This window comes from Salvelinus sp. IW2-2015, unplaced genomic scaffold (genome assembly GCF_002910315.2).
Source record: "Salvelinus sp. IW2-2015 unplaced genomic scaffold, ASM291031v2 Un_scaffold1885, whole genome shotgun sequence".
In the NCBI taxonomy this organism is placed as follows: Eukaryota; Metazoa; Chordata; class Actinopteri; order Salmoniformes; family Salmonidae; genus Salvelinus; species Salvelinus sp. IW2-2015.
Window position 1 is genome coordinate 122,070 of NW_019943247.1, and position 12,766 is coordinate 134,835.

Below are 12,766 nucleotides of genomic sequence, written 5' to 3' on the forward strand. Positions count from 1 at the left end.
GTGTATAAAATCGAGCACACAGCCATGCATTCTCCATAGACCAACATTGACAGTAGAAGTGCAAAAGGGGGTGAAATTCAATATCAGGAAAGTGTTCCTAATGTTTTGTACACACAGTGTACATTTAACGACAGATCCTTAGGCTGTTTTTAAATKAACTAGAGCACTATAGGGAACAGTTTGACAGCTTGCCAGGAACTATGTGCCATGCCGGAGTGATTAAACCCGAAACTTGGATAGCGTTGTTGGCCTGGTAACGTGTTGGGGGACAGAAGTAGAATGACCTTACTGAAGAGCTCAGTGACTTTCAACGTGGCACCGTCATAAGATGCCACCATTCCAAATGTCTGCCATGCAGTCAAGTGTAACCTCTGAGTGCTGAAGCGCAGAAATGTTGTCCTCGGTTGCAACACTCACTACTGATTTCCAAACTGCCTCTGAAAGCAACTTCAGCACAAGAACTGTTTGTCACGAGCTTCATGAAATGGTTTTCCATGGCCGAGCAGCTGCACACGAGCCTATGATCACCATGCGCAATGCCAAGCGTCAGAAGGAGTGGTTTAAAGCTCGCCGCCATTGGACTCTGGAACAGTGGAAACGCGTTCTCTGGAGAATCATGCTTCACCATCCTACAGTCCGACAGACGAATCTGGGTTTGGCGGATGCCAGGAGAACGCTACAATGCATAGTGCCAAATGTAAAGTTTGGTGGAGGAGGAATAATGGTCTGGGGCTGTTTTTCATGGTTGGGGCCCTTAGTTCCATTGAAAGGATATCTTACAGCATACAATGACATTCTAGACGATTCTGTGCTTCCAAGTTTGTGGCAACAGTTTGGGGAAGGCCCTTTCCTGTTTCAACATGACAATGCCCCCATGCACAAAGCAAGGTCCATACAGAAATGGTTTGTTAGAGATCGGTGTGGAAGAACTTGACTGACCTGCACAGAGCCCTGACCTCAATCCCATCGAAACACCKTTGGGATTAATTCAACTCCATATTAATGCCCATGATTTTGGAATGAGATGTTCGAAGAGCAGATGTCCACATACWTTTGGTCACGTAGTGTATTCACATACACAGACATGATTGGCTGATAGGATGGTCTACAGCCCATACCCTTACCCAGATGAACAGTCATTGGTCTAATATAATCAGATCACATTGTGATGTCATGATGTTGACCAGAAGTTCCATCCCACCTGAACAGGCTGAAATTCCAGTCATTTTTTTTCAACAGCTGTTACACAACAATGGCATTAGTGGTATTTCGACCTTAAAAACAAACATGTAAACGGGAAGAAAAAAAATCACAGCACTGCCCCTTTAAGAAAGAAGGGATACTGTACATTAAGCGAGAAATAGCAAAAGAGAGGGCGAGACAGACGGAAGAACAAGAGAGTGAAAGAGAGAAAGAAATAACCAACAAAGGAAAAAACTCAACTAGAGTCTGTAAAGTTGTGTTGGCGACTGGTGTGAAACTGACAATATAAAGCCAGCTTAGTGGTGATGACAGTGGAGAAGTCTGTCCCTGGTATGACCATCTGACAGGTTCAACACGACTAAGACTGTGGAGAACACCACAATACATCTACATCTCATCTGCTAAGTGGTTGTGTGTGTGTGTGTGTGTGTGTGTGTTGTGCTGTGTGTGTGTGTGTGTGTGTGTGGTGTGTGTGTGTGTGTGTGGTGTGTGTGGGTGTGTGTGTGTGTGTGTGTGTGATGTGTGTGTGTGTGTGTGTGATGGGGTTCAACAACTATTAACTAAGACCCCGTAGAGAACACTGAGTGAAAGCTACATCTGGCAACTCACAAAAAGACTGGCATTCAAAGAGAACGGGCTTACGGCCGGACGAGACAGACAGTACAGACAGACAGACAGACAGGAGACAGACGGTCAGGGCTTTATAGAATGGTGTGGGTTGACTAGGAAGACAGCAGCCACCGTTCAGAGGCTTTGCCTTACTCTGATAAGGGACTGACTTCAGCGCAATGACGAAGCCTGTGTTTGGTTATTCAAAAGGGTTATTGTTGAAAGACACCCCTCCAGCCAAGAAGGGCAATTTAAGAAGTTCTAACCAGAGAGTTTATAATACTCTGATATAAAAAGAAGTAAGCGGGCTATTTTAAGACATTAATCACAATCAGAATCAAAAATCACGCACATGCAAGAGACAGTGCTGTACCTTAATATGGAAAAGGTCAGGGATAAGGTCAAATCTAGGTAAGGGATGGGCCCGGTATGGTTAGATGGCACGTGAAGGGCCAACGTTAGTTCGTAAAGTGTCAAGAGATTGTGGAATTAATATTATTATCAAATAATAGATGGATTGACTCAAGCTCCATTATGCACGCTGCACCACGCGCGGCGCCCCCCACTATCGACAAGCTCACTTTGAGAGTGTCAAGGAGAGAAAGTCAAGATGTAGAGGCGTATTTGGTGTATAATGACAGCAGGTCGTCATCCATATTACTTCAGTACTCTCGGCAGCTCAAAAATAATCAGTTATGATGTTAACTGATGGGGGCATGGGGTGACCTTAGGATTGCTCAAAGATGGTCTCTGGTGTTCACTTGGGGAGAGCGAGGAGAACGAGGAAGGCACACTATTATTATATAATACGTGGAGGACTCGGGTTGGTGGAGAGGTAGAAAGAAAAGGGTAGGGAGCTGACTGCTGGTTCCATGGGGTAGTTTTTAACATAACCATAGAGATCCCTGGAGGCGAAAAAAAAGTGAGACTCAAATGTATGCATCAGTTAGGATTTAGCAGAAGCAGGTTGGTGTGTCATTTATCATTAAAAATAAGTCGCAAGGATAGAGGGTTTTGTAGCGGGTGGATATGTACACATCTGGCTTTATTGATAAATAAGATTCAAGTATTGAGGTGTATACATCCTGAATAGTTCAAGGTAAGTTGGGTGGTGTAAACATCTCATGGAAATAAAGGCCAGTATAAAGTTGTGGGTGCTGGTTGATTATCATCTGAAATAGTCACAGTAAGAGTAGTGTGGGTTAGACATCTAGAACGTGAACTAAGTCAGGTAGTGCTCTGGTTTTGTAGTACATTCTGAAGTAAATAAATCCAGTAGTTGAGGTGTGATATCTTGGAAGGTAGTCCAGTAGTTGGTGTGTACACCTTTGGACAATGAGTCACAGTAGTAGTGGGTCAGCGGTACGACCCTGTAATTAAATAGTTCAGTAGAGTTGGGTATGGGTAGATACATCTGAATAGTCAGGTAGTTGGGGTGTGTTGACTATCATGAAAATATAGGTCAGGTAAAGCTTGGAGTGGTGGCCTACTACCTATGAATATGAATTATGATCCATGGGTAAGTGTACATTGAAAATAAGTCAGTAGTTTGGTGAGCTACTACAGCTAGAAAAGGCGTCAGTAGATTGGTGCGCTTTCTGAAATTAATGGAGGCATAGTGTACATTCTGGGAATTAGTCAGTAAGGTGGTACATTCTTGGTAGAAGTGAGTTGCAGCTAAGTGTGGATAAGCCATCTAGACAGAGAGCTTAATGTGACCATGATATAGTATGTAAGACATCTGAATATGGGGTTCATAGTAAGACTTATAACCAGCCAAGTTCAGAAATAAGGTCAGTGAGGTGCGGGGTTACATATGAATTGGAGAATAGTAGATTGTTGAGTGGTACACCTGAAAATAGGTCCAGTTGTATAGGGTCTTATAGACACTCATGGAAATGAGTCTTTACAGTAATAAGTGGGGTATAACGCCTAGATGTCAGGGGGTTTGTAGCGGTACACCTTGTAATAATGCCACAGTAGTGTACGATCCTGAAAGATGGGTCTCAATGTTGATGATGTTAAAACTCATCGGTGAAAATAGGTCAGTAGTTGGTGCCGGTACATTGAAATACCTGCCAGTAGTTTTGGGTGCTGGGTATTGAACCTATGAAATAAGTCAGTAGGTTTTGAGTGCTTACAGCCTGACACTAAGCGAGTGTAAAGTCTGTTATTCAATGTAATATAGTCAGTATAGTGATGGGTGGTGGTGTGCATTCTAAGATCATGGGACAATAGGTCAGGTACAGGTTGGGGCTTACCCCTTTATGAAATGATTGAAGTAGTATATGGGTAGGGCCTGTGTTGCATCTCAGACTGGAAATAGTCAGTAGGTTTGGTTAGGGACTTAACAAGCACTGGTAATAAGCCGAGGTACCTGTTTATATTTAGATGGAGCTTACATCATGGAAAGTAAAGTCCATGTAGTGGTGGGTGGGGCTTTACAACCTGAAAAATAGTAGGTAGTTGGGGTGCTTACAGCCTGGAAATAGTCAGTAGTATGGGTGCTTACACCTGAAGTAGTCAAGGTAGTTGGTGGCTTACTACTGCCTATGGAAATACTGTCAGGTAGTATAGCAGCTCTTGTGTACAGCTATCTGATAATATAGTTCAGTAGTTGGTGCTTTATAACACCTGAAAAGATAGTCAAGTAGAGGGTTATTCGCAAACTGAAATCAGTGCAGAAAGCTAGTACATGCTGAGAGACTATGTATACAGTAATAAGTGATGGGTGCGTGTGACACCTGAAATAGTCAGTTAATGTGTACTGAGTGCTTTACAGAACGCCTGATAGGTCAGGTGGGTGTACTATTACACGTGAATATAGTGCAGTCAGTGGGATAAACATCGCTGAGAGTTATGCGCAGTAGTATGACGTGTGTACACCATGAAGAGTAAGGACGCAGTAAGTATGGTCGCTTACACGCTGAAGATATAGTTCATAGTTGGTTGATCAATACACACTGTAAATAATGTCAAGGTAGTATGGTGTGTTAGGAGCTGAAGTAGTTCTGGATAAGTCTTGGTACATAACAAGCACCTGAAAGTAGGTCAGGTAGTCTTTGGTTGAGCTTAACAGAACTCTGAGAAAATAGTCAGTTAGTGGGTGGTGCTTAACCTGGATAGTCAGTAGTGTACGCCTGAAAACTAGTCAGTAAGTTATGGTGAGAGCCCAGGACACTGATGACGTTTCAGTTAAATATTAGGATGTGTACACCTGAATAGGTCAGATTAGAGTTGGATGCTGGCAGTAGAATTAAGTCAGTAGTGGTGCTGTTGATAAGTATAGGTCGATAGTGTGCTTTTATTGGTGATGATATACTCCATGAAATAGGCAGTTAAGGTGGTGTGTACACCCTGAATAGTCAGTGGTTTGGGTGGTGAGATACACCGTATGCAAGAACAGGCCAAGGTTAAGTTTGTGTGATTGTGATAACAACCTTGAAAGTAGTGACAAGTTGAGGGTTGTGTGATGTGATGAACAAGACCTCTATGTGAGATGAGCCAGTTTGATTTATGGATGAGACTGTACACCTTGGGGATATAGACTAGAAGCTAGGGGCTTGGTGTTATTACACACCTGAATAAAAGTCAGGAATGTAGTTAGAGCAAAGCCTGGAAATAGTCAGTTAAGTTGGGTGCCTGAACACCCTATGAATAGGAGTTCAAATAGTGTGTGGGTGTGGTAGACCTTCTGAAAATTAAAATAAGTCAGTATTGGAGTGGCTTTAGACCATCAGAATGGAAGAAGATGCTTGTCAAGTATATAGGATAGTTGAGACCTGTAATACGGGCTGATAGTATCTAAGTGCAGAGCAGGGTCATGTAATTTGAGTAGGGGACATAGTAACACCTGGATATGAGTTAGTAAGTTTTGGTGCTGGTAAACACTGGAAGAGTCAGGTAGTTGGTGGTGGGGGTCAGTAGTTGGTGGTGGTACACTGGAAATAAGTCAAGTAGTTTGTTGGTGCTGTGAGTCAGGGTAGTTTTGGGTAGGCTAGTATACACAGCACTGTGAAAGGTAGTCTTTTATCAGAAGTTGAGATGAGGCACCTTTGAATTGACTAGTAGAGTCAGGTGTGGGTTTAGAGTCACTATCAAGATCTGATGTGGTCAGTTTTAGTACTGTATGGATGTAGCACCGTGTCTATATATAGAGGTCTAGTAAGTTATTGGATTAGGCGGATATGTCGGATAAAATGAAGCTACGAAGCAGGGCTAGTTTTAGTAGTAGGCTATACAGCACTGAAGTAGGCGCCATATGTTGATGGTCACCTTATAACGAGCATGAGCACATAGGGCAGGTCTAGTTTGGATATCAACTGAGTAATAAGTCAAGGTAATAGGAGTGGGTGGGCTTATATATCCGATGGACATATCAGGCAGAGAGTCAGATGACCACGTGGAACATTATATTATATGACAGGATAGATATGTGTGGTGGGGTTGCGCTACCCACTAGAAGCATGGGCTTTACATGAATTATAAATGGATGATCGGGGTAGTTGGGTGTTGATCACCATTAGATGAGACATGAGGGCTTTGATCAAGTAGTTAGGTACAGCCACTGAAAGTGATTGTGACTAGAAGCAAGGGCTTTATAGAACATAGGATAGGTTGATGTTGGGTTGAGGGCGCTTAGTTATACAGCATCGAATAGGCCATTGTTATAGGATTAGTGAATAGCACCTGAAAAATTTAGTCGCGGAGTTAGGTACGAGCCATAACAGCCATGTGAGGGCCAGTTTAAGTCTTTGGGATTTTGTGAGTAACATAATTCTTTAGATAGCCCGGTAGGTGATAACACAGCGGTGGAAATAGGTCATGTGGATATCTTAGATGTAGGCAGACAGCTTGGAACTTAGATAGTAGATTATGAGTAGGTGTGTTTGACTGATTGTAAGACAGCAGGGCTTCCATTAATAGATAGTTCAGAAAGATTAGATGGTGGGTGTACCATGCGCGTGGATATATTGTATCTAGGAACCAGTAGTGTTGTGGCTGTGTATATAACCGAGAAATTAGAAGGTGCGTAGTTGACTAGTAGATGCTAGGGGTGTCGGGTACTAGAATAGATGTGGCCAATCTGTAATAGACAATGAGTACGAGTAGGGCCTTTTATATAATAGACGCGAGGGGGGAGTTGTGTCGCATCTATATTGTTAATTTTTAGGTATGCAGTGGCTTTTATTATGAGAGAAGCACCATTGGTCAGTAGATTGACTGAGAGAGCGTAGCGTTGGGCTCTATCTCACTACGTTGGCAATTGGAAACACGTTAATCAGCTGAGGAGTGGGATTGTGACTTCATGAAAAGCAGGGCTTTATATAGATAGAATGGGTATTGACCTAGAAGCAGGGCTCTTATAAGAATAGAATGGGTTGACTAGAAAGCACCCGGGCTTATTAATAGACGGGAATTGGAACTAGAAGCATTTGGGACTTTTTTATATTATAGAGGTATTGAAATGTGTTTGACTAAGAAGCAGGGCTTTAACTCATAGGGAAGACTATGTAAGTTGAAAGGTATGAGAAACACATAGAAGAAAGGGGCATTCTATAGATATTAGATGGGATTGTAATTGACATAGGGAATGACGGAGGGCGGTTAGTAATATAATAACATGTAGGTAGGGTTGACTCTAGAGGGAGCACCGGTGCTTTATATGGTATTTATGGCAATATCGTTAGAAATGGGTTTGACCTAGAAGCAAGCGCGATTTTAATATGATATTGGTAGACATGGGTTGACTAGTATTATTGCACAGGTAGCCCTTTATAGAAATTAGATGGGTTGAACTAAAAGCAGGGCTTTTATAAAGTACTCACAGAATGGTGGTTGAGGCTCACAGCCACACGCATGGGACTTTTATCAGAATAGATGGGTCTCATGAACTAGAAGCAGGGGCTTTATATAATAAGATGGGGTTTGAAGCTAGTAAGTCAGGTGTCTTTAATTATTTATCTTTTTATTATTTAGATGGGAAGATTGACTCTAAGAAAGCAGGGCTTTATAGAATAAGATGGGTTGACCTAAGAGTCATGTGGTCCCTTTATATACGGATTGTAAGGAATGGGATATTTGACTGAGTAGAAAGCACGAGTTGCTATTATAGACCATTATTATGATGAGTTGACTAAGAAGCAGGGCCTCCTATTAATAATGAGATGAAAGACGCCGGTTGAGCACTAGGATTACGCACGAGGACTTTTATTAGTAATTACAGATCGCGCGCCATAAATGAACTCAAGAAGCCAAGGGCTTTATATAATAGGATGGGTTGACTGATAGCAGGCTTTATTTAGAATAATTATGTATTTGGGTTGAACTATTCGATAGTCTCAAGGAGATATTAGATTAACCTACATGCCCTATATTGACCTTGATTAGGAGGTTATTGATCGGGCATCAAGATACACATCAAAAAACCAGCTATCATGGGAAGGGAAAAAGGGGCCAGCCTCCTTGCATAATTGGGAGATCTATGAAATGTTGCGCGCAACATGGTGCACTTTAGAAGCGAGAGCGTAGTTTCCCATAGACAAATATAGATTGGGCTGAGTTAGACATAGTAAGCAGGTGTTCTTTTATGGGTCATTGGACATTTATTGCATTTGTGTCGAATTGACCTCAGAAGGTCAGCGCGCGGCTTTCTCTAAAACTATTACAAAAATCCGACACAATGGGTGTGACTCACGCAAATGCCAGGTGCTTATTATTTAGTAATGGATTGGATGGTCTTGACTAGAAGAGGGCAGGGTCTGGTATAGAATTTAAGTGGAATGGGGTTGGGACCTAGAAAGCAGGGCTTTAAGATATTTTAATGGTAGTGAGAATGGGTTTGACGGTAGAATGCACAGGGCGTTTATCATGAGTAGATGGGTTGACTAGACCGCAGTCTTTATATAAATAGACGGGTTGAACGTAGAAGCAGGGCTTTTAATATAATGACGGTTGACTAGAAAGCAGGGCTTTATTTATAATAGATGGGTTGACTAGAAGCAGGCCTTTATATAATAGATGGGTTGACTACGACGCAAGGCTTTATATAATAGAATTGGGTTGACTCAGAAGCAGGGCTTTAATTATAATAGAATGGTTGACTCACGCAAGCTACCCGGGCTTTAATACCGAATAGATGGGTTGACTTAGCATAGCAGGGCTTTATATAATAGATGGGTTTGACTAGAAGCAGGGCTTTATAGAATAGATGGGTTGGACTAGAAGCAGGGCTTTATAAGAATAGATGGGTTGAGCTAGAAGCAGGGCTTTTATAGAATAGATGGGTTTTTTGACTAGAAAAGCAGGGCTTTTAATAATATAGATGGGTTGATAGAAGCAGGGCTTTTTACTTCCTATAATAGATGGGTTTGACTAGAAGCAGGGCTTTATATAATAGATGGGATTGACTAGAAGCAGGGCTTTTCTATTTATAATAGAATGCCGGCTTGACTGAAAGTCAGGCTTTATATAAATAAGAGAGGGTTGACTAAGAAGCAGGGCTTTATATACATAGAATTGGGTTTGGACTAGAAGCAGGGCTTTTATAGTATTTATAGATGGTTTTGAAAACCTAGAAGAGGGTCCTTTATCAGATAGATGGGTTATGTGAAAACTAGAAAGCAGGGCTTATAATAGAATAGATGGGTTGCCCCAACTTCTAAGAAGGCCCAGGGGCTTATATAGAGTAGAAATTGGGTTGACCTAAAGGAAGCAGGGCTTCTCTATTTATAATAGATGGGGAGTGTGGTTGACTAGAAGCAGGGCTTTATATAATTTAGATGGATGGTTTGAACATAGATTAGTGAGGGTCTCTCCCATAGGGAATAGATGGGTTGACTAGAGGAAGCCAGGGCTTTTATATAATAGAGTGGGTTGGACCTAGAAGCAGGGCTTTAGTATATTAGATAGATGGGTTGACTGAAGCAAGAGGCTTTATATAATAGATAAGTTGTTGGTAGACTAGAAGCAGGGCTTTATATAATAGATGGCTTGACTAGAAGCAAGAGGGTTCATCACTACATATGATGGGAGTTCCGAGCCTAGAAACAGCAATGGGCTTTTATTATAATGAGGAATGGGTTGGACTTAGAAGGACAGTGGCTTTATATAATGGCGGTATCGGGCAGTAGCATTTTGACTAGAAGCGAAGGAAGCCCTTGGTTAGTAATAATAAGATGGTGTTGAGCCCTAGAGTAGCAAGGGCTATTATATAGGGTTTAGATGGCTTTTGGAAAGATTGGGCTTTGACAATCAGAAGCAGGGCTTTATAGATATAAAAGTATGCCGAGATATGAGGGACACTTATGAAGCACGGGCCTTTATATATAGATCGCGGTTGAATAGGAAAGGCAGGACTATAGGCATATACATATATGATTATCAAGGGTTGCCCACTCAGAAGCAGGTGCTTCTATTATAATAAGATGGGGTTGACTAGAAGCAGGGCTTTAATATAATAGATGGTTGGACTAGAAAGCAGGGCTTTATCACTAATAGAACTGAGTTTGAGCTAACCGTTATACCGCAGGTGGCTTATATAGATTACCAGATGGCCGGGAGTTTGTACTTTAGAAGCACGCACGCGGTTTTTATAGAATAGAATGGGTTGACTAGAAGCAGGGCTTTATATAATAGGATTGGGTTGACTAAGAAGCAGGGCTTTATAGAAATAGATGGGTTGACTAGAAGCATGTGGCCTCTTATATAGAATAGACGGGTTGACTTAGAAGCAGGGCCTTTATATAAATAGACGGGTTGACTAGAAGCAGGGCTTTAAATATAATACTGAACCGGGTCTGACTAGATAAGGCCGCGGTTTATCTACGAATAAGACGGGTTGAACTCAGAAGGCAGTGCTTTAAATAGAGTAGATGGACTGACCAGAAAGCAGGGCTTTATAGAATAGATGGGTTTGAACTAAAAGCAGGGCTTTATATAATAGAGCGGGTTGAACTAAGAAGCAGGCTTTATCAGAATAGACGGGTTGACTAGAAGCAGGGGCTTTTAATAAGAGTAAGATCGAGACTCGACCTGGAAAGGCGGGCTTCTGGTATATAATTTATTGAGGTCGGGTTAGACTAGAAGCAGGGCCTTTCATAAATAATAGACAGGAAAGTTGACTAGAAAGCAGCGCTTTTATAGAATAACGACACAGAGATGTTGACTTAGAAGCACCGCTGCTTTTTAAATCTAATAGAGTGATTGTTATGGACTGACTAGAAAGCAGGGCTTTTATAGAATAGATGGGGTTGACTAGAAGCAGGGCCTTTATACTAATAGGACGGGGTAATTGACTAGAAGCAGGGCTTTTTATAGAATACCTTGACGGGTTGACATAGATAGCAGTGCCTTTATAGAGTAGCATGGAACTGACTAGATTATTTCCAACACTGTTCATGTTTGATATAATAATACATAATTACATGCCATTTAGGCACAGGCCCATTTACTCTGATAATGGCCAGTTGATTCTTGCAGTCGTGTGTTTTTGACAAGCATGATTCTCTATAAGTGGATCCCGCCCAGTGGGATACTAGTGTTTGGGTGACATTCCTACCCTTAATCTTTTAAAAGGACAAAAAATTGAGGCCTAAATGCCCTTGAACGCCCTAAATAAATGGAGTTTAATCCGTCTCTATTTTGACAGTTTACAGCTCATATAAACACCTTAACACTTTATCTTTGATCAGCTTATTTGTCCTCTCTAATTGACTCAAAACATTATTAACAAAAACATTAAATTACATGGGTCAACGATCATTCTTTTAAATCCTGTCCATCTTGTGTTTATTTAAAGGTGAAGACAGGGAACGTACCATTATAAAAGAATCACACGCGGTCATGGGCCAGAGGGTTAATCAGTTCCTGCTTGTATGACGTTTTACCCCATCAGTCTTTTCTTTCCAACATCCCTATTTATTACTATCGATGTGAATGTACATATTGTTTATCAAATGTTCATATCGAGGTTCGTCTAATTTTTTGGGGTTATATCTATTGAGGGAGTGTGTATAGGATATTCAGTCTTAAGAGATGCAGATGTCAGGTTGGTTTTGGAAAGCAACGTACTTTACTCCGCAGCAACACAAAAGTAAACCAAATTTACAAAGTGGCATTCCAAACCACAGAGGACGAGTTGCCACAAAACATGGGTGATAAACAGGCACCCGGTACAACCAGCCGGAACATTTCGCGCCTGAACAAAGAACAATCACACACAAAGACATGGGGGGGAAACAGAGGGTTAACCAATACCATGACCAGTATATGGTGAATGAAAACCCAGGTGTGTGGGAACAACGAGACAAAACACATGGAAAATGAAAAAAATGGGAAATCGGCGATGGAACTAGAAAACCGGGTGGCTAGAAGAACCCGGACATCAACTTTCGCCGAAGTCGTGACAGCAGAACAATTGAGGGTGAACTGTTTTTTGTGTGGTGTGTGTGTAGGAGGGTACAAAGTAAATCTCACACCATACTGTATATATATAATATATATATATATAATATATATATATATAATCTCATATATATAAGCATTTTTTAGTTTTAGGACTTCGGATGTGAGGAACACATTTCTAGTTTACCTGTTCGGAGCTAGAACAAACAATTATTTAGTTAGGTATTACTGTTGGAGCTAGAAACAAGCATTTAGTTAGGTATTACTGTTGGAGCTACGGATACACAAGCATTTAAGTTAGTATTATTGTTGACTACCAAGCTTTAGTAGGATTTTTTTGGTCTAGGAACAACAAGCATTTAGTTAGGTATTACTGGGTTGGCAGCTAGCAAACACAAGCATTTAGTTAGGTATTAACTTGTTGAGCTCGGACAACAAGCATTTAGTTTCTAGATATTACTGGTTAGGACTTAGAAACACAGAGCATTTAGTTAGGGTATTACTGTTGGAGGGCTAGAAACACTTACAGCATTCTAGTAGTAGGTAACTT

At 41.3% G+C, this 12,766-nt stretch overlaps 1 long non-coding RNA gene and 1 other non-coding gene across 4 annotated transcripts in view; both read right to left on the reverse strand.

Annotated features, from left to right (window-relative positions):
• LOC112072305 (uncharacterized) overlaps positions 1 to 12,766 on the reverse strand; it is a 65,078-nt gene that overhangs the window by 29,310 nt on the left and 23,002 nt on the right. The window lies entirely within an intron of this gene.
• On the reverse strand, positions 8,968 to 10,449 carry LOC139024793 (uncharacterized). Of its 3 annotated transcripts, none has more exons than XR_011476150.1 (3): positions 10,426 to 10,449; positions 9,188 to 9,221; positions 8,968 to 9,032 (listed from the first exon to the last, which is right to left on the reverse strand). It is a non-coding gene; the product is annotated as an uncharacterized lncRNA (long non-coding RNA). The 3 variants fall into 3 exon arrangements; XR_011476151.1 differs by lacking the exon at positions 10,426 to 10,449 and adding an exon at positions 9,776 to 9,817; XR_011476152.1 differs by lacking the exon at positions 10,426 to 10,449 and adding an exon at positions 9,568 to 9,589.